Source organism: Dendrobates tinctorius, unplaced genomic scaffold (genome assembly GCF_039654945.1).
Source record: "Dendrobates tinctorius isolate UK_male_01 unplaced genomic scaffold, ASM3965494v1 ptg000056l, whole genome shotgun sequence".
NCBI classification, from domain to species: domain Eukaryota; kingdom Metazoa; phylum Chordata; class Amphibia; order Anura; family Dendrobatidae; genus Dendrobates; species Dendrobates tinctorius.
The window spans coordinates 5,644,819-5,670,104 of record NW_027361724.1 but is presented as its reverse complement, the minus strand read 5'-3'; the positions used below and the strand labels follow the sequence as shown (position 1 = coordinate 5,670,104).

Below are 25,286 nucleotides of genomic sequence, written 5' to 3'. Positions count from 1 at the left end.
CATACACCTGACAAATGCTATTGAGAACTCTGCTATTAGAAGTGGAAAGGAAGAACAAAGACAAAAGAATCTAATTAATAAAAATACTGGAGAAAGAGAAACCAATCACAAACTAAAATGTTTCTATACTAATGCACAAAGCATGGGCAACAAACAAGGAGAATTGGAACTACTAACGCAGGAAAAGAAATATGATGTCATTGGAATCACTGAAACTTGGTGGGACAATACACATGATTGGAATACAAGACTAGAAGGATACAACTTATTTGCAAGAAACAGACTTGATAAACGAGGAGGAGGTGTCGCATTGTATGTTAGAAACGAGTATATCTGCACAGAGATTGAAGCTTCAGAGACTGGGAGTTCTGTGGAAACTGTTTGGGTAAGAATACAAGGACAGAACAATGGAAAGGACACCATTGTAGGCATTTACTACAGACTGTCTGTGCAAGCTGAAGATATGGATGAACTCTTTATGCATCAAATGGCCAAGTTCTTCAAAAATATGACATAGTTGTCATGGGAGATTTCAGCTATCCAGACATTTGTTGGGAATCTCTCTCAGGCAAAACTAACAGGTCAAGGAAATTCTTATCCTCTCTTGCTGACAACTTTATCTTCCAAAAGGTAAGGGGAGAAAACAAGGGGATCTGCTACCTTGGATCTAATCCTTATGAACAGGGAGGAAATGGTTGAGGAGGTAAAAGTGGCTGGGACCCTAGGAGGTAGTGACCATGCCATTTTAGAATTTTGGATAACTAGAGGAGGAAGACCTGTGAAGACTCAGACGTCAAGGTTAGATTTCAGAAAGGCAGATTTTAAGGGATTCAGAAAGAGAATTGGAGGGATCCAACGGCTGGATATCCTTAAAGACAAATGTCCAGGAAGGATGGGAAATCTTGAAAAATTAAATTCTCAAAGCACAATTGTTAACAATTCCAAAAAGAGGGAAGAATAGGAAGCATTTAAGGAAACCAGGTTGTATGAACACAGAACTTAAGCACATGCTAAAAAGGAAGAAAAAAAATGTTTATAAAATGGAAAGAGGGAGGCATATCTAAAGAAGAATATAATGCTGTCTGCAGAACCTGCAGGGCACAAATCAGATTAACTAAAGCTGAGAATGAATTGAGGCTTGCAAGAGATGTCAAAAGCAATAATAAAGGATTTTGGGGATATGTCAAAAGTAAAAGAAAAGTCAAAGATGCTATAGGATTTTTACAGGATGAAAATGATGAAATGGTAAGACAGGATGGTGAGAAGGCCGAACTTTTAAATTCCTATTTTGCATCTGTTTTCTCTCAGAAAGGAAATGTAACATCAACTGTTCTTCACTGTCCTATTAAGGGAATAGAAGAATCCAGGATATCTATAAACAGAAAGATAGTGAGGAAACACTTAGCTAACCTAAATGAATTCAAGTCTCCAGGTCCAGATGAATTACACCCCAGAGTACTGAAGGAGATAGCAGAAGAAATTTTTGAACCCCTCTCCATAATCTTTGAAAATTCTTGGAGAACAGAAGTTTCAGAAGACTGGAGAAGAGCAAATATTGTTCCTATCTTCAAAAAGGGGAAGAAGGTGGACCCATGCAACTATAGGCCGGTGAGTCTGACTTCTATACCAAGAAAGATCTTGGAACAAATTATTAAACAACATGTATGTCAGTACCTGGATAAGAATGAAGTGACTAAACAGAGTCAGCATGGGTTTGTAACTAAAGTCTTGTCAGACTAACTTAATTTCCTTCTATGATGGAATCACTGATTGGGTGGATCAAGGAAATGCTGTAGATATAGTATATCTTGACTTCAGCAAAGCATTTGACAAAGTATCTCATGCAATCCTTATTGAAAAAAATGACTAAGTATGGAATGGACAAGGCAACTGTTAGGTGGATTCATAACTGGCTTAGTGATCGGACCCAAAGAGTGGTCGTAAATGGCTGTACATCCAGTTGGAAGAATGTTTCAAGTGGGGTACCACAGGGCTCTGTCCTGGGCCCTGTATTGTTCAACATCTTTATCAATGATTTAGATGAAGGAATTGAGGGTAAACTGATTAAATTTGCTGATGACACAAAGCTAGGAGGGATAGCTAATACTAAAGAAGAGAGAGAGAGGATTCAAAAAGATATAAATAAACTGGAGAAGTGGGCAGCAACTAACAGAATGGTTTTTAACAGGGAAAAATGCAAAGTACTACATCTGGGCAATAAAAATGAAAAAAGCATATACAGAATGGGAGGAATAGGGCTAAGCAACAGCACATGGGAAAAAGACTTGGGTATACTAATAGATCACAGACTGAATATGAGTCAACGGTGTGATGCAGCAGCAAAGAAGGCAAATGCAATTCTAGGATGTATTAACAGGAGCATACAGTCTAGATCACGTGAAGTCATTATTTCCCTCTACTCCTCTTTGGTCAGACCTCATCTGGAATATTGCGTCCAGTTTTGGGCACCACATTTTGAAAAAGACATCAACAAACTGGAGCAAGTTCAGAAAAGAGTGACCAGAATGGTGACCGGTCTGCAAACCCTGTCTTATGAGGAAAGGTTGCAGGATTTGGGAATGTTTAGCTTGCAAAAGAGAAGACTGAGAGGAGACTTAATAGCTGTCTACAAATATCTAAAGGGCTGTCACATTGTAGAAGGATCAACTTTATTCTCATTTGCACAAGGAAAGACTAGAAGCAATGGGATGAAACTGAATGGGAGGAGACACAGATTAGATATTAGAAAAAACTTTGACAGTTAGAGTGATCAATGAGTGGAACAAGCTGCCACGAGAAGTGGCGAGTTCTCCTTCAATGGAAGTCTTCAAACAGAGGCTGGACAGACATCTGACTGGGATGATTTAGCGAATCCTGCTTTGAGCAGGGGGTTGGACCAGATGGCCCAGGAGGTCCCTTCCAACTCTACGATTCTATGATTCACCAGCAAGATCACTGTGTGTGACACTTATCAGCGACCTCCCCCCCTACCAGGTATTGCTGATCATCCTCGAATGGCCTGGACATTTTTTTGATCGCTGGTATCCCGCTGGTCAGCACGCATCGCTGCGTGTTGCAGGCGGGAGACCAGCGATCAGCAAGCTGGAGCCTGGTAATCAAGGTACACGTCAGGTTTCTAAGCACCGCGCGCTTAGAAACCCGATGTGTACGTTAGATACCAGCGCGCAGGTGCAGGGAGCTGGTAACCAAGGTACACATCGGGTTTCTAAGCACCGCATGGCGCTCAGAAACCCGATGTGTACCTTGGTTACCAGCTCCCTGCACCAGATTGCTGGTATCTTAACGTACACTGCGGCTAACTAAGCGACGTGCGTCGCTTGTTACCCGCGTGTCGCTGGTGCTGATCGCTGGTGAAGCTGTCTGTTTGGTAGCTCACCAGCGATCATGTAGCGACACACCAGCGATCCTGACAAGTTCATATCGTTGTCGGGATCGCTGGTGAGTCGCTATGTGTGACGGGGCCCTTAAACAATTGCCTGAGCAATGTGTGAAATTAAAGGGAACCTGTCACCTGTTTTGGCTGCTATAAGATGGGGCCACCATCTTTCAGGGCTTATCTACAGCATTCTATAAGGCTGTAGATAAGCCCCCGATCTGACCTGAAAGATAAGAAAAATAAGTTTTATTATACCCCGGAGCCGTCCAGTCCTGGGCCTCTCTGACCTTTCCCGGCGCCTGCGCACTGCAGTACTTTGCTCTGCCCTCAACAGGGCAGAGAAGTACGCCTGCGCAGGAGCGCGATGCCGAGGAGCGATGAAGCAAGCAGGAGGGCGGCATCGCAAGAGGATGGGAGGTGTCGGACCCGGACCTGTGACACCCATCGGACCGGGCTGCACACCCCACTGGTGAGTATAAAAAAAAAAAAAATTTTTTTTTATAGTTTCATATACTGTATGTGTTGCTTTGGTGCCCTAACACCTTGCATTATTCATGCTTGTATGGCGGAAGCAAAGCTGAACTTCGCAATCTTGAGAAACAGTGATAACGCGGCAAGACAAGCAGCAAAAAAAGTCAGCAAAACCTGCTTTTTGTCTGCAGATTTTTTTTTTTTGCTGCCAAGATGTCAGGTTTTGGCTGCAGTAAAAAAGAAAAAAAAAAAAAAAAAATCCACAATGTATGAACATAGGATTTTGTGTAACAGACAACCACTCTAAGAGATGCATATTTCAAAATCCATTTATAAGCACCAGCATTGTGGAAATGAATGAGTTAATGCTTTTATCGACTTGAAATTGTGTCATCTGGATTTATTCCTGGAAATGGATTGTAGATGTCTTTGGTTTAAGTTGCAGTGACAGCAACTGAGCTCTTTAAACTGCTAAACAGGAAATCATCCTACAGATAATACTGAAGACATTTTCCATTAAAAATAAAAACCTGAAACATAAAAATAAAAAAAAAAAATCTACATTAAAAAATAGTCAGCGGAATACAGGCTGTGCTGGTACCGTGTAGTCTGTCAGCGCACAGCAGACACGGGCTGACAATGACTGGTCCATGTCTATTTCTCAGTCACGATTACCTCTATTGTCCTACTGTCCTCATCATCTTGAGTTGTGTCATTTCTTTTCGAAGAACCACTTTCGTTCAAATACTATTAGTGTCATAGTGAATTGACCATTACAGTAGACCGTAGCCATGAGTCATGCCGGCCTAAGGACAGTCCGCTTATTGACAGCTTCTCCTTATACATGTCAGGTTGGGCTGTGGAGTCTGTAAGCCAAACCTGCGACTCCGACTCCTCAATAATTTCCCTTCCACCGACTCCCACACATATTGCTTATATTTAAGTGAAAAATTTATTGTAGTACAATGTGAACATCAGACATTTAATCATTTTTATGATACAATAATCAAGACATTTAGATAGAACATAATATTTATTGGAATACAACTTTAGAACACAAAAAACTGTAATAAATTGTAAAAATGTAATAGCGATATAGAGATATATATATATATATATATATATATATATATATATATATATATATATATATATATACACATACACACACATACACACACACACACACACACACACACACTATAACACTATGTAATAAACTATGTAAGTGGCAAAAAAAAAAAAAAGTTTTCAACAAAAACATACTAAATAACATTTGTGCAGTCTATGAATTTGTTCTAAGAAATAGAATTGCCTCCATCAGATCCTCCTTCATAGATGACCTAAAATCTGACCTAATAATTTTAAGGCTAGAGAACAACCTCTCTACACTAACTTGGGTTGGAGGCAAAGCCGTAACCACATGGGAACATCTCTAACAATTTCCGGGTATAAAGGAATTGCCTCATGCACAGTCAGTTTTGATGAATGATTGAATTTTTCTTTTTCTTTGAGAGCAAGCGAAACATTTTGCTGAAATATGGTCAATCTGCTTGCTATAGGAGACGGAGTGAAATCTTTTTCCTTGCAGCAACGCTTTGCCTGCTCCATATCATCCAAATACTTGTCAGAGTCAAACTCCTCATCTGATGAGGATGAAGATATGGCAGCAGTAGCACTGTCAAGACCCAAGTCCTCTTGCGCCTGGCAGTCCTCCTGTAGGCCACTCATCCTAACTGCTACCTCAGTCAGAGCTTCTTTTCCTTTAGTAAGCTGTTGATCATCAAGCAGTATACGATGACTTGGGTCCACATAAACAGCTGCCAGAAAATTTTTATTTTGCAATAGCTGTGTCTCTCTCCGTTTCATTGAAGCAGAAATGCCATCTGCGATTAAACCTCCTCTTTGGGACAGGCAAAATAGCAAGTTCTTCCACTCGCTTATGAAAATGCCAGGAGTTAAATCCTCAGCTTGTAATTTTTTAGTCACGGTAAATAGGTGATTAAGCAATTCCTTGAATTCAGCCACCTTTGTCCATTGACCTTCATTTAGAGTTACCTGAGGGTTCGCCATATCTACAGTTGTGGCCAAAAGTATTGACACCCCTGCACTTCTGTCAGATAATACTCAGTTCCTGAAAATGATTGCAAACACAAATTCTTTGGTATTATTATCTTCATTTAATTTGTCTTAAATGAAAAAAAACACAAAAAGAATTGTCTTAAAGCCAAATTGGATATAATTCCACACCAAACATAAAAAAGAGGGTGGACAAAAGTATTGACACTGTTCTAACAATCATGTGATGCTTCTCTAATTTGTGTAATTAACAGCACCTGTAACTTACCTGTGGCACCTAACAGGTGTTGGCAATAACTAAATCACACTTGCAGCCAGTTGACATGGATTAAAGTTGACTCAACCTCTGTCCTGTGTCCTTGTGTGTACCACATTGAACATGGAGAAAAGAAAGAAGACCAAAGAACTGTCTGAGGACTTGAGAAACCAAATTGTGAGGAAGCATGAGCAATCTCAAGGCTACAAGTCCATCTCCAAAGACCTGAATGTCCCTGTGTCTACCGTGCGCAGTGTCATCAAAAAGTTTAAAGCCCATGGCACTGTGGCTAACCTCCCTAGATGTGGATGGAAAAAAAAAATTGACAAGAGATTTCAACGCAAGATTGTGCGGATGTTGGATAAAGAACCTCGACTAACATCCAAACAAGTTCAAGCTGCACTGCAGTCCGAGGGTAGAACAGTCTCAACCCGTACTTTCCGTCGGCGTCTGAATGAAAAGGGACTGTATGGTAGGAGACCCAGGAAGACCCCACTTCTTACACCAAGACATAAAAAAGCCAGGCTGGAGTTTGCCAAAACTTACCTGAAAAAGCCTGAAACGTTTTAGAAGAATGTTCTCTGGTGAGATGAGACAAAAGTAGAGCTTTTTGGGCAAAGGCATCAACACAGTTTACAGGAGAAAAAAAAAAAGAGGCATTCAAAGAAAAGAACACGGTCCCTACAGTCAAACATGGCGGAGGTTCCCTGATGTTTTGGGGTTGCTTTGCTGCCTCTGGCACTGGACTGCTTGACCGTGTGCATGGCATTATGAAGTCTGAAGACTACCAACAAATTTTACAGCATAATGTAGGGCCCAGTGTGAGAAAGCTGGGTCTCCCTCAGAGGTCATGGGTCTTCCAGCAGGACAATGACCCAAAACACACTTCAAAAAGCACTAGAAAATGGTTTGAGAGAAAGCACTGGAGACTTCTAAGGTGGCCAGCAATGAGTCCAGACCTGAATCCCATAGAACACCTGTGGAGAGATCTAAAAATGGCAGTTTGGAGAAGGCACCCTTCTAATATCAGGGACCTGGAGCAGTTTGCCAAAGAAGAATGGTCTAAAATTCCAGCAGAGCATTGTAAGAAACTCATTGATTGTAAAAATCTTGAAATTTGCCGATGATATGACACGGATTGGTCTCATCAGGGGAAATGCTGAAGACTTGTATCGGAGTGAGGTGGAAAGAATATGTGACTGGTGTAAAACCAATAATCTTGTACTCAACACTAAAAAAACTGCTGAGATGGTTGTGGATTTTAGGTAAGATCAACATGAGATACTTCCAATCTACATCCATGACGAAGTGGTTCTTAGGGTCACAGAGACCAAATTCCTTGGTGTTATCTCTCATGATCTTAAATGGGGGAAAAACGTGGATGCTGTTATAAGAAAAGCACAACAGAGAATGTTCTTCCTGCGTCAGCTGAAAAGATATGGTTTGTCTAAGAATCTGCTGATCTTCTTTAATGCTGTCATCAGATCTGTGATTTGTTCCTCTCTGATAGTCTGGTATGGGGGAGCCACTGCGCATGACAAACTCCGCTTACAAAGGACTTTCAGAACAGCAGAGAGAATTATAGGTTCCCCCCTGCCTAAAATCCAGGATCTTTATGATAGGAGTATTCGATCCCATGCATTGAAAATTTCATCCGATCCCTCTCACCCGGGACACTCCTCATTCCAACTACTCCCTTCAGGACGTCGCTTCAGAGTCCCCAAATGCAGCACCAACCGCCATATGAACAGCTTATATCCACGCTCTGTTCAACAATTAAATCGTCATGTGTAGACTATATACTGTATCTGTCTTGTTAGATGTTACTTGTTGTATCTGTTGTTATATATTATGTTGCCTCTTTGCCACAAAGAATTCCTTGTATATATGTAATATGTACTTGGCGATAATAAATTTGATTGATTGATGGTTACCGGAAGTGGTTGGTCGCAGTTATTTTGGCTAAAGGTTGTGCAACCAAGTATTAGGCTGAGGACGCCAATACTTTTGTCTGGCCCATTTTTGGAGTTTTGTGTGAAATGATCAATGTTTTGCTTTTTGCTTCATTCTCTTTTGTGTTTTTTCATTTAAGACAAATTAAATGAAAATAATAATACCAAAGAATTTGTGTTTGCAATCAATTTCCGGAAGAAACTGAGTATTATCTGACAGAATTGCAGGGGTGTCAATACGTTTGGCCACATCTGTATAAGAAACGGTTTTAGCCAGGATCAAAACTGGGGGGGGGGGGGCAGAACCTCATACTGTTCCGCAGAATCTCATACCTTATACGGCACACCCCTACACTTGAAAATAAAGCCTGCACCTTAAGATGTGGTGAATGCAGTCTATTTATTCCAACTATCAATTGATGTTGATGTTTTACTGAAGACGAGCAATGCCTGTCCTGGGCGTCCTTTTGGGCAGCTATGAGGTGTACCTGACTGGTGCTAAAAAAAAAAAAAAAAAGGAGTGTTAGTCTGTGTGCTATCCGGCTTTCATTCTTTTTGGTACAGATAAGATATGGATAGACAGATATGGATAAATGGATATATAGATAGAGCAGATTTCTAATCTGCTCTTGCTATTGAAAACATCTATGAGCTCAAAAACCTTTCAGGTGATGCGGTTTTTTAAAAAGCTGATCTGCTTTTGCAGCTGCAAATCATATCCTCAAAAAACGCAGCAAAAACGCTGCGTGTGAATGTAGCCTTAGATCAGGAATAGAACAGCCATTTATAGGACATTTCATAACTTTCCCAAATTCCTATGAAAAAATATTCAGCACATTCTGCATTGAACTACTGTACCCAATTTATTATATATTTTAGGAGTCGGAGTTGGACCATTTTATACCGACTCCAACTCCACCAAAATGAGCTCCGACTCCACAGCCCTGATATTGTCAACAAAGAGAAACTTGGGAGGCCAGATACATGGAAACATCTAGATCATGAGCGCGCCTAAAATATGTGATCAACATACTTGTTGCCCTATGTTTCTGGAAGCCAGCAAGGAAATATTAAAAGAATCTGGTCTTCCACCACTTACCTTTATATTTACATAAAGCTCTAATCGTCAATAAATTTTAAAAAAAATAGCATACAAACTATGGATTCCCTGCTACTCTACCATTCCTCTGGATGGCTCCCCCGCCGGTCTCTTCTGCTACTCTGACTTTTCATTACCAGATGGCTGCAGACAATCAATGACCTCAGCAGTAATACTTCATCCTTGTAGTCCATCACTAACAGGGCTGTGGAGTCGGAGTAGTGGAGTTGATGTCCATTTTGGTGGGGTTGGAGTCTATATAAAATGGATCGACTTCGACTCCTAAAATATATGATAAATTGGGTTCAGTAGTACAATGCCGGATGTGCTGTAAATGTTTTCATAAGAATTTGGGAAAGTTAGGAAATGTCTGTTCTGTTCCTGACGTAAGGATCTCAGCTTTTAGTGGAGATGAATCTGTGCTGCACTTTATGCACATGCTCAGTAGTGACCAGGGCTGTGGAGTCAGAGTCACGGAAATTGAAGAGTCAGAGTTGGAGGTTTGGCTTACCAACTCCACAGCCCTGATCACCAGTTGCTTGTCTTCTCAGGATGTAGACCATCAACAACTGATATCTATTCTTAGGACACGTTAGTCCATTGAACTATCCAGGGATTAAGTTCAGTATTCATCCAACTTGTGACATAGCTATGTTGTTGGTTTCTAGATGGCGATTTTTTTCCATATTTTTACTATTACATAAATCAAGCTAATTGGTCTGTGCTTTCTGGACTGGTCTTTACTGTTCTCTTGGATGGGTACAAGGGACCGATTAAACAAATTGCAACTGGAAGTTTTTAGAGAAATCTGAGATGAATGCCATCTGGTCTCACTGCCCTATTGATCTTTGCAAGATCAGCCAAAACATCACCCTACAAATCACTGGAACTGAATTTTTAAGGCCCAGTCTCACATAACGAGATCGTTAGCAAGATGACTGTTGCGTCACCGATTGTGACGCGCCAGCGATCTCGCTACGTGTGACACATAGCGGCGACCGGGTCCCCACTGCGATGTCGCTGTTCGTGCTCGAATGTCCTGGGCCATTTTTTGATCGCTGGTGTCCCGCTGGCAAGCATGCATCGCTGTCTTTGACGCCAACGAGCAACCTCGTTGGCGACTCAGAACTCAGGGACGCAGGCGTGAGTCGTCAGAACAGCTGCTGTGTGACAAGGTCCCAACGACCACCAAGGTCGTTATACGGATCGCCGGTACGTTGCTGCGTCGTTGAAGAGATCTGCCTGTCTGGCAGCTCACTAGCGATCATTTAGCGATGCACCAGCGATCCTAACCAGGTCGTATCGTTGTCGGGATCGCTGGTGCGTCGCTTAGTGTAACGGTACCATTACAGTTTAGAGTCACAGATGATCTGGTGACTACAAGTTATCATTTATGCACAGGATAAGGGATAACCTATAGATCGGAGGGGGTCCGACAGCTAGGACTTACACTGAACTGATCAGCAGAATGAGGCTTTTTTTATCCATGTTAGAATGGAGCAGTTCTGCACATACTTGAACAACGCTTTAAAAAAGAAACATATTACTCAGAGGACCAATTTCAGTGTCTTACTGTAGCATGAAATTACAGAAGCACTATCAGTAGGCTACTGTGTGAAATAAATACCAGTAGAGGAGGTGCTTTGTATGACAGGATTAAGGTGCTGATAGCCACAAATCACAGTTGACACCCTGGTCTAATGGTTGCTTTTTGTTGTTTATTTAGAATAGATACCATATGATTAAAAATATACACTCCTGTGCTGTCCTAGCCCAGAAACCTGGAGCTGAGTACTGTACACCTGATCAGTGGGGGTGGACGGTATCGAACCTTCACCAATTTAATATTAATGATTTGCATTAGGTACAGAAAGTATTCACACCCCTTTAAATTTTTCACTCTCTCATTGCAGCCATTTGGTAAATTCAAAGTTCATTTTTTTCCTCATTAATGTACACTCTGCACCCCATCTTGACTGAAAAAAGCCAGAAATGTAGAAATTTCTGCAAATTTATTAAAAAAGAAAAATTGAAATATCACGGTCATAAGTATTCAGATCCTTTGCTCAGTATTGAGTTAGACGCACCTTTTGAGCTAGTACAGCCATGAGTCTTCTTGGGAATGATGCAACAAGTTTTTCACACCTGGATTTGGGGATCCTCTGCCATTCTTCCTTGCAGATCCTTTCAAGTTCCATCAGGTTGGATGGTGAACGTTGGTGGACAGCCATTTTTAGGTCTCTCCAGAGATGCTCAATTGGGTTTCAGGGCTCTGGCTGGGCCAGTCAAGAATGGTCACAGAGTTGTTCTGAAACCACTCTTGTTATTTTCAGCCAAGTCTGAGGTCTAGAATACTCTGGATGAAGTTTTCATCCAGGATCTCTCTGTACTTGGCCGAATTCATGTTTCATCCAATCGCAACCTGTCGTCCTGTCCCCTGCAGCTGAAAAACACCCCCATAGCATGATGCTGCCACCACCATGTTTCACTGTTGGGATTGTATTGGGCAGGTGATGAGCAGTGCCTGGTTTTCTCCACACATACCACTTAGAATTATCACAAAAAAGTTCTATCTTCATCTCATAAGACCAGAGAATCCTATTTCTCATAGTCTGGGAGTGCTTCATGTGTTTTTTAGCAAATTCTATGCGGGCTTTCATATGTCTGGCACTGAGGAGAGGCTTCCGTTGGGCCACTCTGTCATAAAGGCCCGACTGGTGGAGGGCTGCAGTGATAGTTGACTTTGTGGAACTTTCTCCCATCTCCGTACTGCACCTCTGGAGCTCAGCCACAGTGATCTTGGGGTTCTTCTTTACCTCTCTCATCAAGGCTCTTCTCCCACGATTGCTCAGTATGGCTGGACGGCCAGGTCTAGGAAGACTTCTGGGGGTCCCAAACTTTTTCCATTTAAGGATTATGGAGGCCACTGTGCTCTTAGGAACCTTGAGCACTGCAGAAATTCTTTTGTCACCTTGGCCAGATCTGTACCTTGCCACAATTCTGTCTCTGAGCTCCTTGGTTAGTTCCTTGGACCTCATGATTCTCATTTGGTCTGACATGCACTGTGAGCTGTCAGGTCTTATATAGACAGGTGTGCGCCTTTACAAATCAAGTCCTATCAGTTTAATTAAACACAGCTGGACTCCAATGAAGGAGTAGAATCATCTCAAGGAGGATCACAAGGAAATGGAGAGCATGTGACTTAAATATGAGTGTCTGAACAAAGGGTCTGAATACTTATGACCATGTGATATTTCAGTTTTTCTTTTTTAATAAATTTGCCAAAAAATTTTACATTTGTTTTTTTTCAGTCAAGATGGGGTGCAGAGTGTACATTAATGAGAAAAAAAAAAATGAACTTTTTTGAATTTACCAAATGGCTGCAAAGAAACAGTGAAAAATTTAAAGGGGTCTGAATACTTTCCATACACACTGTATATATACAGTAGGTTATCCTTGTCCGTGTAGTGGACAAATCCTGTAATATATACTTATAGATTCTTGAGAATCCACTCTTTCCTTCAGACATCACAATCTCTGTTTTTCAGGCCCCATATAACATTCTGCATTATATTGCCATAACAAGATAAATTGTTTTAAAGGGGTTGTCTGGGCACACTGCCGAATCATGGGTGCATCTGGTGCACATGCTGTCTCGATTCCTCTATGCTAGCTGGAAGTCACGTAACCGCATGTTATGCGTTTTGTATACTTTAGGTCACATGCCGACTAGACTTATCTAGCGCCTCTCGATTCACTTCTATTGAAAGTGTCTAGTTGGCATGTGACCAAAAGTATGCAAATAACAGCACCACCTACTCGCAGCAATAAATTGTGACAGCATGCACACAGCACGCTGTCACGTGTTAGCAGATAGTGACTGTGGACTTTTATCCCAAGACTGGACAATCCCTTTAAGAAACATATATGCCACGGATTCGGGTCAAGTGTATCCAAAGTCAGCCTCAAATAATTACCGTAATTGGTTTATGACTGCCAGCTATAGGGAAAAAAAACACACAGAAAATACGGTAAGTGTCCCGCAGTAGGTTATGCATTTAGGATCACAGCTAAGGAAGGCAGGAGAAGCTTATGTAAGTCAGGTTCTAAGGGATAAAACAATCTGGAGAACATCACATCACAACTTCCATCAATGGAAACTTTCTAAGTAAACGTGCCACAAAGACTAGGGAGGATGGACTCCAGTCAAAAATGAGCTATAATGAGAGTGAAAGTCCAACCGCCCATCCATGTAGGGAAACCGTCCATCCAGGGTAGTGAAAATATGGCATGAATTTGAAAAATGTTACTCAATCCGTTCCATGGCAACACTGAAAACTGGAGAACATGACACATCACTGCTGTCTCACAAGGAGCTACAAACACTGCAATGCACAGAAGTTCTGTTTCTGGACTGGATGATATAAAGTACAGCAGAGCAGCCATGTACAGCAGAGCAGGTTGCAGACACAAACTGTAATAGTGTACTGAGAGCTGTAGGTCTGCAACAGCAGGAGAGCCAAAGGTCTAACCACCACCAGAATCAGGTTTTCTTTTTTTTTGTTATATAGCGCTAACATATTCCACAGCGCTTTACAGTTTTGCACACATTATCATCACTGTCCCCAATGGGGCTCACAATCTATCAGTATTTCTTTGGAATGTGGGAGGAAACCGGAGTACCCGGAGGAAACCCACGCAAACACGGGGAGAACATACAAACTCCTTGCAGATGTTGCCCTTGGTGGGATTCAAACCCAAAGGGGTTTTATTTACATCAAAATTAAATTGTCCAACTGCTTTATCTAGATGAAAAATACAAAAAAAAAAAAATGCTGCTCCGGTGCCGCCTCTCCACTGCTCCCTGCCAGTCTTTGTTGATAAGGCTGCTGTGGTGATGACGTGTATAAAACACGTGATACATTCAATCGCTGCCGATCTAGACAGAAGAAAACCGCTAAGCCTAGTGATTGGCTGCACCTGTCATATGCTGCGGCCATGTGACCAATGCCCAGTAGGGGCAGCAGAGAGGCGGCCCCTGCTGAATACTACAATAGGGATATTGGGCACCCTATTTTTTCTCATTAATTGCCGAATAGGAGTTTATTTGAAGGGAAGAACAAGAATGGACAGCGCCAATTAATTCTATGGGACTGATACGGATAGCCCATTGCATTACTTTCATTTTTCCCCCAGACCAGTATACGTTAAAAAACAAAAAAAAAACAACAACTAGAGCGGGTACAAAGGAGGGCAAGAAAATTAATAAAGGGGATAGGGGAACTACAATACCCAGAGAGATTAGCAAAATTAGGATTATTTAGTCTAGAAAAAAGACGACTGAGGGGCAATCTAATAACCAAGTATACAAATATCTCTCCGAGGATCTGTTTATACCAAGGAAGGTGACGGTCACAAGGGGGCATTCTCTGCGTCTGGAGGAGAGAAGGTTTTTCCACCAACATAGAAGAGGATTCTTTACTGTTAGGGCAGTGAGAATCTGGAATTCCCTGCCTGAGGAGGTGGTGATGGTGAACTCAGTCAAAGGGTTCAAGAGAGGCCTGGATGTCTTCCTGGAGCGTCACAATATTGTATCTTACAGTTATTGTTAGGTTCTTTAGAAGGACGTAGATCTGGGGATTTATTCTGACAGAATTTTATAGGCTGAACTGGATGGACTAATGTCTTGTTTCGGCCTATGTTACTATGTACTTTACTCACCATCCCCAGGTTCGGCGACGAGTCTCTGCCACTTCTCCAGGTGTCTTTTATTGCCTGCAGCACTGACATCATGGCGACAGTGTTGCAGCCAATAACAACTCGGTTGCTGAACTAGGGGTGAGTCGCCAAGCTCACCGATTGCCTGCAGCGCTGTCAATGTGAAATCAGAGCTACGGACAATAACAGAAATCTGAAGCAGCGGCGGAGACTCAGCCCTGGACCCAGAGAGGGTGAGTAGAGAACAGTTTGCTTACTTTGAAACAAAAATTCAGCCAAAGTACAGGAGGTTCCTGGAACTTGAAAATCCATTTAAATATGTGAAAGCAGAGTAAGGGCACATCCATACATCAGTTTCTACTTTTTTCAGCCGCAAAAAAACAGACCACTTTTCACCCGTTTGGCTTACGGCTTATGGACAAACGTGTCTGGAATTTGGAGACATGAATGATCTAATTTTTAATACGGCCATCTGAACCCGTCTTGAAATGACGAACACAGTGTGACAAAGTCACTGGTAAAGTGCTGGAGGGGAGATAGGTTTCACTACGCCAAGAGTTTTTCCTCCAGCACACTAGATGCGGTGAGAGGTTAAGCAAATTTGTATAATGGGCTGGCTTTTATGTGGACATCCATAGAACGGGTGGGAGGATGTCCACCTTATCTCCACCCCAGGGTGTGGTCTGGGGTTTGGGGCTTAAGTAGCTGGCCTCCAAAGGCAGCAGTGTTTGGTATCTAGAGAGGAACACTCCAGGGAAGTGTTTTGTGTTTCGTTTATGCCTGAACAGAGGGCCTTGCTAACCCTGGAATGGGCTGATTCACGGTAAAACAAGGACTGTGCCTAGTGCTACCATTGTGTTTTGCCCAGAGGGCCGTGTTTACTTTGTGCATTTCCTTGGTTTATGCAGTATCTAAATATACCGAGTGCATTCCTAAAGCCACAGTGTTCCTGTGTCTACCTCCGTGTGCAGCCGAATGAGCCGATCTACCACAACCACATATTGATTAAAAGGTAAGTGTGAAGTCAGTTGTAAAAAAAAAAAAAAAAAAAAAAAATAATGAATAACCTCATACAGAACACAGAATGGAAGAACCTATGTATGAGTGCACTCTATGTGGATACAGATCGTATGTCAGCATAAGGTTCTGATAATAGATCCCTTTTTCCGCAGACTGATGGAAACATGTCCGAATTTTGTTCAGTAATGCAGACCGAACGCACACACTTCAATGAATGGATCCATGGCGTCAACAGGCACGACATTCGTGCTGGATCCGTCATGAACATCTCATAATACAAAATAATGACGTGCGTTTAATAAAATTGAGGAAGCAAACAGTCACGACCTGCACAATTTCTAGTAGGATAAAAAAAAGTTTTTGCTGTTATATAAAAGTTGAGAATCACATGAGTTCTGCACTGGTGAACTCTAACAAGTCTCCAGACGTCAGTGATCACAGAAGATTGACTCTACTGTACTTACTGCGTCAGACAGGTAATTGCAACCTCGGATGAAAGCTGGTGTACGTCTGAAGAACTATCAAGACGTTCTGTGAGTTTCTTTGCAGTATCCTCGTACAGACACAGTGAATAAATATGTTACATAACACAATATAGGTATAATTATGTCTAAACAGACAGGAATACAATGAAGGAAGTCAATGTGGCAATTGTGGAACTACCAAAGGAGCAGCTGTGGTAGACCACGAGCTACACCCTCACTCATAATAGCAGAAGTGCCTAACCTGTTAATGCTGTTTGATATGATAATTACCTTAAAGGGGAATTGTCATTGGAATTTACACCGAGTCCCTCCTCCAATTGCCCCTGCTCCACTGATTCTGGAACAGTTTTTCTTTTTCTTCTGCGCCTCTCCATTCCAAAGTTATATTCTCCTAAAAAAAAATAAAGCGCTAAATTTTCCCGTCAACCAACTCAACTGGGCGTTTACCAGAACTTCTCCACGGATGTCAGCTTTTCTGCTGTCACTGGCCAATCAAAACACAGTCACGCCCACAGGGAGGTTCTTTAGTACACACCCAGTAAGTTGAGAGGAAAATTTACATCTTTATTACCAGGGGTCATAACTTTGTAAGGAAGAGGCACAGAAGAAAAATAAAAACTGTTTCAGAATCAGTGGAGGAGTGACAACTGGAAGAGGTCATCAGTTGACGTTAAAAAAATCCAGTGAAAGGTCTTATTTTTGAAGGAAATGGATGAAGTATTGCATATACCGAGAACACAGATATAAATTAGATACAGGATACTTTCAGTTTCTTGGTGTGAGGATGACAAATGTTTATACATTTCACTATTCATAGGGTATTTTACTTTTTCATGTCACACAATGTTTTTTGTCCCTTGTAGTGCCTCTTGATTACCCCCCTGTAGCTGCATATAAACTAAGCTACATCTTAGACTAAGCTTTGAATGGCAAGTCATCCATAGCAGTCACAGCACCTACCAATTGTCATGATCCATGCTGGATCATGTCAGATAAGAGCACTGGTAACCTTTTTTTTTTCCTCTCTCTAGCTTGTGCTGAGAGATAGTTTTGCCCCCGGTGGCCAGTATGGTCATTGCACTGGTGTTTTTAGAGACAGTGATTCCCGTGCATTTACACTAACCACCACCGGGGGCAAAACTAACAGGTGTGTATACTCAATAAAGGTGTGTCAGTTGTGCTCACTCACATTGGTGATATTGTTGGTCTTTTCAAACCATCCTGGGTGAAGGAAGGAGCTGAGGAGAGTCCAGGGCAGCTCAGTCAGAGTCCTGGAGTGGCAGCTATGGTGTCAGAGAGGAGTTCGTGTAAAGCATGGTGGAGTGGCAGCTATGGTGTCAGTGAAGAATTCTTGCAAAGCTTGGTGGAGTGGCAGCTATGGTGTCAGTGAAGAATTCTTGCAAAGCTTGGTGGAGTGGCAGCTATGGTGTAGAGCTGCACACAGTTGCTGGACTCCGTTGCTGGACAGCTGCACTCAGGTGCTGGACTCAGTTGCTGGACAGTTGCACTCAGGTGCTGGCTCCAAGGCGGCACTCGGGTGCTGGACGCTGTTGCTGTAAAGCTGCACCCAGGTGTTGGACATGGTGGGAGGAAGATGCACTCAGGTGTTGGACTCTGCTGCTGGGAGCAATTGCATCAGAGCAAAGATAAGTGTTTCCCTGTTTGTCACTTTTCCTCATGTTGGTGTTAGTACAGCGGTGGGGCCAGTGCCTGCACCACCCAGCTCCCTAGTAAGGAATAGGTGTAGGGTGTGCTGGGGTGACAGGTATCCTGATCGGTGGCAGCCTGTATAGGGAACGTTAGGAGTGTTAGGGACACTGACTCAGGGGAGTGCAGGAGGTCTCCACATCCCCCGTTCCCTATCGCAGGGCCCACCATTGTAAATGTTGCCCTATCCCCTGTGTCTTGTTGTATTAGTTACCGGCCTGCGGGCCGTGTCACACTGGACAATTACACGTGCCGTGTCCTGTTGTATTAGTTACCGGCCTGCTGGCCGTGTCACACAGGACGGGGCACGTGACACTAATAGTCTCCGATACATGATGGCACCATAGGTTGCTGCAGTCCCCTAAATCTTAAGGTCACGCAACTGTACTAAGCAAAGCTCCGAGCTCTGCACCTACATCCTTTAGGGTGTGTACACGCTGCGGATTGATACGAGCAGATTTTGCAAAATCCGCAGGTCTTGGTTTATCATCTCTACAATGGAGGAGATGGTAAACCGCTGGGGAAAAATCCGCACCGTCTGCACAGCGGTTTTTCATTTCCATAGGTTATAATGGTACTGTACACCACAACAGAAACTGCTGCGGATCCGCAGGGCCAAATCCACAGCGTGTGCACACACCCTTAGAGGTTTGCTATGGACAACACACGAGCGGTCGCATAGTTCACGTACAGCCATAGCATGCCTGCAGATGAACGACGGTAGATGCATTCGAAGATTATATCATATACTGACTAGCTCACCCTTTTTTCAAGTCTCAAACTTTTCTGCAAAATTTTTAATACAAGCCAGTAGGAAACAACATATAAATTAGCACATTGATTCCAAGGGATTGGTGCGCAGGAGATAAAATCATTTAGAAATAGAGCCGAATTTCTTGGAGGTAGTCTATCACCTAGAGATGAATCTGCTACGTCTTCACTATACAGTAAGGCTGTGTGCACACGCTGCGGAAAAGGTGCGGATTCATCCGCGCGGATTTTGTACAATCCGCAGGTGAAACCGCAGGTCAAAAGACCTGCGGTTTTACCTGCGGATTGCTCTGCGGTTTTGCCCTGCGGTTTTTCATCTCCTCAATGGAGGAGATGGCAAACCGCAGGAGAATCCGCAGAAAGAATTGACATGTCAATTCTTTCTGCGGATTGAAAACCGCAGATAATCCGCGCGGAAAATTCCGCACCGTCTGCACTGCGGTTTTTGATTCCCATAGGGAATCATTGTACTGTACACCGCAGCAGAAACTGCTGCGGGTCCGCAGCGGCCAAAACCGCTGCGGAACCGCAGCGTGTGCACACAGCCTCAATGTGTTTATTGCAAAAGACCAGTATTCCCTTATGACACATAGGCCCACAAGTACTGCTGGATTCTGGAGCATTGGCCTGGACAATATTTACAAGGACACAGAAGCCTGGGGAACATGATCACGTTAAAATGTGCTGTGCTCAGTAGCGAACATATGGCTGGCGGCAGTGTCGGACTGGATTGGCAAAGGCCCACCATTAACACTGATTCTTAGGGTCCACTGTTCAGCTACATGCAAAAATTATCTGACCCTAGTAAACAAATGTACTTTTGTTTCTATATGATATTAATTTGGCTAGCTTGGATAATGAATGATAAGATGATACTTTTTTTCTGTACTACTCATTAGCACTTCTTAACAGGGGCCTACTGAAGGATTCTCCTGTGGGACAGTCCAAACCTGGCTGGTGGACAGCAGAGGTAATCATTATCTGAGAAAGAAGAGACAGGCAAGATCATCATCAGTATTGATTTTCCCCATCGATAAAATAAAACTATTCATTTTTAGATATTTTTTTTATTTTTTCTATTAGACTGCTAAACTAATAGACCATTCTCCGTCCAGCACTCAGTGTGATCAAACCCTGTGTGTCTCCAACCTTTCTGACCTTGACAGAGCATCCAGCACTAAGAGCGCGTCGCGAGCCACACCCAGCGCCGAGAGCACGTCGCGAGCCACACCCAGCGCCGAGAGCCACACCCAGCTCTAAGAGAGGGTTACGACCAACATACAGATCTAAGAGAGGTTTACAAGCCACATCTAGCTTCCACCTCCCTTACAGTAGTGACAACCAAAGCCCCCATTACGGGTGTAAGGACAGCCAAAGCTTTTCCACATAAATCACCTTGATGCAGTATACCACGATCCAGGGGTTCCCACAATACCCCCATCCAGTATTCTCCCATCAAGCACTCCCAACACACTGTCACACCCAGCTTTAAGCACCTCCTCTGACAGGTAGTATCATCCGGTCTCCAGCGTACCATTCTTAAAAATTATGTACACTGAGTCTTCTTTCAGAGATTTTGGAGGAAAGTGAGCAGATCCTCCAAGTTTTGGCAAAGTTTTGCATTTCTGGAAGAGGATTTGAAGAGTTTCCTCTCAGTTTCCTATCAGTCTTAGGATCAAAAACTCCTAGAAAAAGTGTGCACATAGCCTTTAAATGACTTTCTGAGAATGTGTTCAGTCTTTTTAAATTCTTTAAAGAGCCCGTCAGCATGATTCTGTAATGTAAAGTAATGACATGCCTGTAATAGTACTGCAATACTGATTATATTTCTACCTTTGGTGAAGAAATCCACTTTGTTCTTCTTTAATCACCATTTGATGTTTTCTGCTAATTAGATTTCGGTGCACAGAGGCCAGACTGTGCACAGGGTCTTCCCCTGCCTGTCTGATTCCCTGGACCCTCTGCTGTCTCTGTTCTGCGAGTGACCAGTCACTGCTGAGATTTCTAAATGAGTAGGCAGGAAGACGGGCAGGGAAATCACAGACAGGCAAAGGAAGACCCCGTGCACAGTCCGGCCCCTGTGCACCGAAATCTAATTAGCAGAAAACATCAAACAGTGATTAAAGAAGAACAAAGTGGATTTCTTCACCAAAGGTATCAATATAATCAGTATTACAGCACCATTACAGCAAGGCATTTACATTTCATTGGGAAACCTATTTTCCTTAACCCCTCTTGATAACAGATCTGTTTACAACCTCTCGCTTTTCCATCCTGCTATTTCTAACACTGAGAGAAGGGAGAAGAGAAAGCCTCCAGAATCAAGAGCTTTGATGCATTTATATCACTCACATAAAAAAAAAAAATAATTTAAAGGTGCATTTACGCTGCATGACAGGGGCGGACAAACTATTGGCCCACCCTTAGCAGTCACCTGAGGGGGGCCCACAACCACCGCCAAAGCAGGTGGAATTGAGCATTATGATAACTACTGGACTGCAAAAGGCCCATATCTTGTCAGAAGTGGCCCCCTTCTGTCTGTGTCCGCTCCTGCTGCACAAATTATTAGGAACGAGTGATCCAGGAACTTTTTTTTTTTTTTTTTTTTTTTTAAATCGGTGATACTGCAGTGCAAAGAGGTTGCCGATCGTCCGACCAGCACAAGTTTTGCTCATTTGTTTGGTGATCAGAAGCCTGGTAACACGGCTGGACTATAAGAAAAAAAAGCTTTCCTGGAAATTATCTTTTGCATTGCTTAATCCCTCCGTCAGGAACAATGGATCTGACAGGCGCAGCTCTTCTACTTTCATTTCTCCCTTCTCACCAGATTTTCAGGAAACCCCCTCCCTCTAGATAGTCTCCTGGCTCTAGCTGCTGTGTGAAACCTGATACCACAGTTGGTTATGCAGAGCTTCAGGAAGGAAGATATAGCTGTGCTGGCTTCTCAGGCTCATTGGTCCCGAACACATCACACTTTATAAGGTTGGTATGTAATGTTTTTAGTCATTACTATTGTTTATTTAGCTTGTTTTATGAATGGATAGAGAAAGGTTTGTGGATATTTCATATAAATAAGGCAGATTTTCTTACAAATGAAAGTGTGCTTCTCAGGAGTTTTGAAATTTGTGTATATCAAAGTTATTACTTTTATGTTGAGTAAATGGGTTTGTTTTGCACCTGACAATGTGTAGTCTCTTTTATTACATCCCTATGAAGGTCTCTGATCACTTTTAGATCACTGAAATTGAGAAAATTAGATATTCTAGGCATTTTTCTAGCCTGCGCTTGACAGGCACATTGTTCCATTTCGAGTTAGTGCGAATATTGTTCCTGACGGAGGGTTTCAACGTTCTCAGCAGCACATAATCTTGTGTAAACAGGAACTGTGCTGCCGAGAACAATAGCAGCCTATTCTTAGGGTCCCGTCACACTAAACGATGCACCAGCGATCCCGACAACGATACGACCTTGTCAGGATCGCTGGTGAGTCGCTACATGATCGCTGGTGAGCTGCCAAACAGGCAGACACGCCAGCGATCAGGACCAGCGAGGACGCTGGTATCCAAGGAAAATATCGGGTAACTAAGCGCGCGCATCACTTAGTTACCCGCTGAGTACCTTGGATACCAGCTCCCAGCGCGCGCGCAGGTATCCAAAGTACACAGCAGGTAACTAAGCGACGCATGCTTAGCTACCCAATATTTACCTTGGATACCAGCTCCCAGCACGCGCACGCAGGTATCCAAAGTACACAGCAGGTAACTAAGCGACGCATGCTTAGCTACCCAATATTTACCTTGGATACCAGCTCCCAGCACGCGCACGCAGGTATCCAAAGTACACAGCAGGTAACTAAGCGACGCATGCTTAGCTACCCAATATTTACCTTGGATACCAGCTCCCAGCACGCGCACGCAGGTATCCAAAGTACACAGCAGGTAACTAAGCGACGCATGCTTAGCTACCCAATATTTACCTTGGATACCAGCTCCCAGCACGCGCACGCAGGTATCCAAAGTACACAGCAGGTAACTAAGCGACGCATGCTTAGTTACCCGATATTTACCTTGGATACCAGCTCCCAGCGTCTGCTTACAGTGCTGGGAGCTCACTGATGTGTGCTGGCCAACGATCAAAAAATGGCCCGGGACATTCCTGATCAGCGATACCCACACAGCGATCTCGCTAGCGATATCGCTGTGTGTGATGGGGCCTTTAGAGGAGAATGCTTCAGTCTTCTATCCAATTTCCAGCCGTTTTTAACAGATCCATCAGTTAAGAGTAAATGCATATATAGAAGTTCAGATAGTCTGCCTGCTTCAGTGAAAAAAAACCGGATACAAACACAGATGTCTGGAAAGCGCTGAGGAATTAATAGCGCTATATAAATTAGTAAAATAAATAAAATGTAAAAAGGAGGCAAAATGGATGACACATGAGATAAAAACAGTTCCTAAAAAAAAGTGGACAGATGTGTAAATGTAGCCCAAGGCCTCTTTCACAACAAAAATCGGTCCATTGGTTTTCATTAGTGTTAAGTATCAGTTTGTATCATCAGTTATTTTCATATATGAAAAAACAAACAAACAAAAAAAAAAACAGCAAAAATTCTCCTATACGTGACAATGCTGACCAGGGATAGCATACGGATTGTAATGGGCACCGTCTGCGATTTTCACAGACCCCCTAGGTATAAACGGAGCATAAAACGCTTTTTACATACTTTATGCGTAGTGACCGTGTATTCTCTCATCCAAAAGAATCGGGCGACTATCCAAATCACGCTCTGATCAGAGTCTAATCCGATTTTCCATTCTGTCAGTCCATAGAACTCGGTCTGCACTCAGATGTCATCCGAGTGCAGTCTGATTTTTGTATGCACCTATTGACTTGCATGGCCAAGTGCGATGCAAGTATCAGATTAAACTCGGGCATGGTCAGAGGAATAAATATAACAGGTTCGCGGCCCCATAGAGTAACATTGGCCAGAGTGCGATCCCATGTTTTATCATATTGTACTCAGACCAAAAATACGTCTGTCTGCACCTGCTGTTAGGGACAGCTGGCCAGATATGTGCATTGTACCATATACCCACTCTTTTTTGCACTCATATCAAAACTTTGCGTCGGTCCCAGAACATTGCCCGACAGGTTACTTTTATTGTCATGTTAAAACAAATACATAAAACCTCTATTTACGTAAACAAAGAGGAAACCTAAAATCTGACTCCGCTGCCATCTATGGAGCAGCTCAGCATAGTCTATGGGAAGATATAGCATGACGTCACCGTCAGCCCACATTGCTCATTGGGAAACACCAATGACATCACCTGTGTGGGATCCCACAACTCCAGGAACCTGCAGGCTCCATCACTTATCAGCTGTCATGCAGCAAAGTGACTGCAATGCATAAAGCAAAAGTGTAAAGTTTACCCCCCCACTGCTAACCTAATGCTCCATAAGGAACTTTCCCCATAACTACTGGGGTCTGGCTGCAATGCTCACCCCACCCACCCGATCACTGCAGCAGGGACACACTTTGGGATGATCATCAGTCACACTGATCTGAGCTCCTGTATAGTCTGAGCTCATCAGCCATGGCTCAGCCAGCAGTCATGCATTGTCTATAGGACACAATAATGAGGGGCCATCAGATCAGATGGCAGAGACTCACCATAGGTAGTGATGCAGCAGAGGAGAATGCACAGAGCTCCAAATCTGTCACCTGCAGCAAAGCCTCACAGTGTACTGTCAAGGGCGCTGGGGATGATCACTGGATGCCATGCACTGCACCAGCCTGCTGCCAGAAGGCACTGATCCTTTGGCTGGGATCCAACCTGTGTTCCTGCACAATCGTCTCTGCTATTTGGTGCCCCTCTCTCTCTGCAGTTCCTAGCCGGGTAACCGATTGCCCCTCCCTGCAGTGAGAGGCATGTGCAATCCTATAGGGACAGCAGGGCTGGGAGGAAGAACTGGAGAGTGGAGCACATGGATCTGACTCTGATCAGTGCAGGCACAGAGCCTATCATCAGCGCAGGCAGGAGCAGAGCAGGCACAGAGCCTATCATCAGTGCAGGCAGGAGCAGAGCAGGCACAGAGCCTATCATCAGCCCAGACCCCTGCATGTGCATATAGTGCACAGTGTGCTGCATCCTAATCATCTGCTCTGCATTATGTGCAATGTCTGACCTCTCTGATTAGCAGCCACAACAGAGGGGGATGATAATTCTGATTATTGTGGGGTTTTTCCTTTACACTGTATGTATATTATGGGACACATCTAACCTTAAGAGTCCTACAATGCACAGTGTGTCTAGACTTTAGGACAATG

General features: G+C 43.2%; 1 protein-coding gene across 5 annotated transcripts in view; it reads right to left on the bottom strand.

The window, feature by feature from the left end:
- OSBPL6 (oxysterol binding protein like 6) overlaps window positions 1-25,016 on the bottom strand; it is a 327,603-nt gene extending 302,587 nt beyond the window's left edge. For 2 of the 5 annotated variants that reach the window (XM_073577454.1, XM_073577455.1), the window contains exon 1: window positions 24,630-25,013. The gene's annotated coding sequence lies outside the window, so the exon portion shown is untranslated. Of the gene's footprint in view, window positions 1-24,629 lie in introns of all 5 variants that reach the window. The other 3 variants (XM_073577451.1, XM_073577453.1, XM_073577449.1) reach the window with 3 other exon arrangements.
- Window positions 25,017-25,286: the final 270 nt, after the last annotated feature.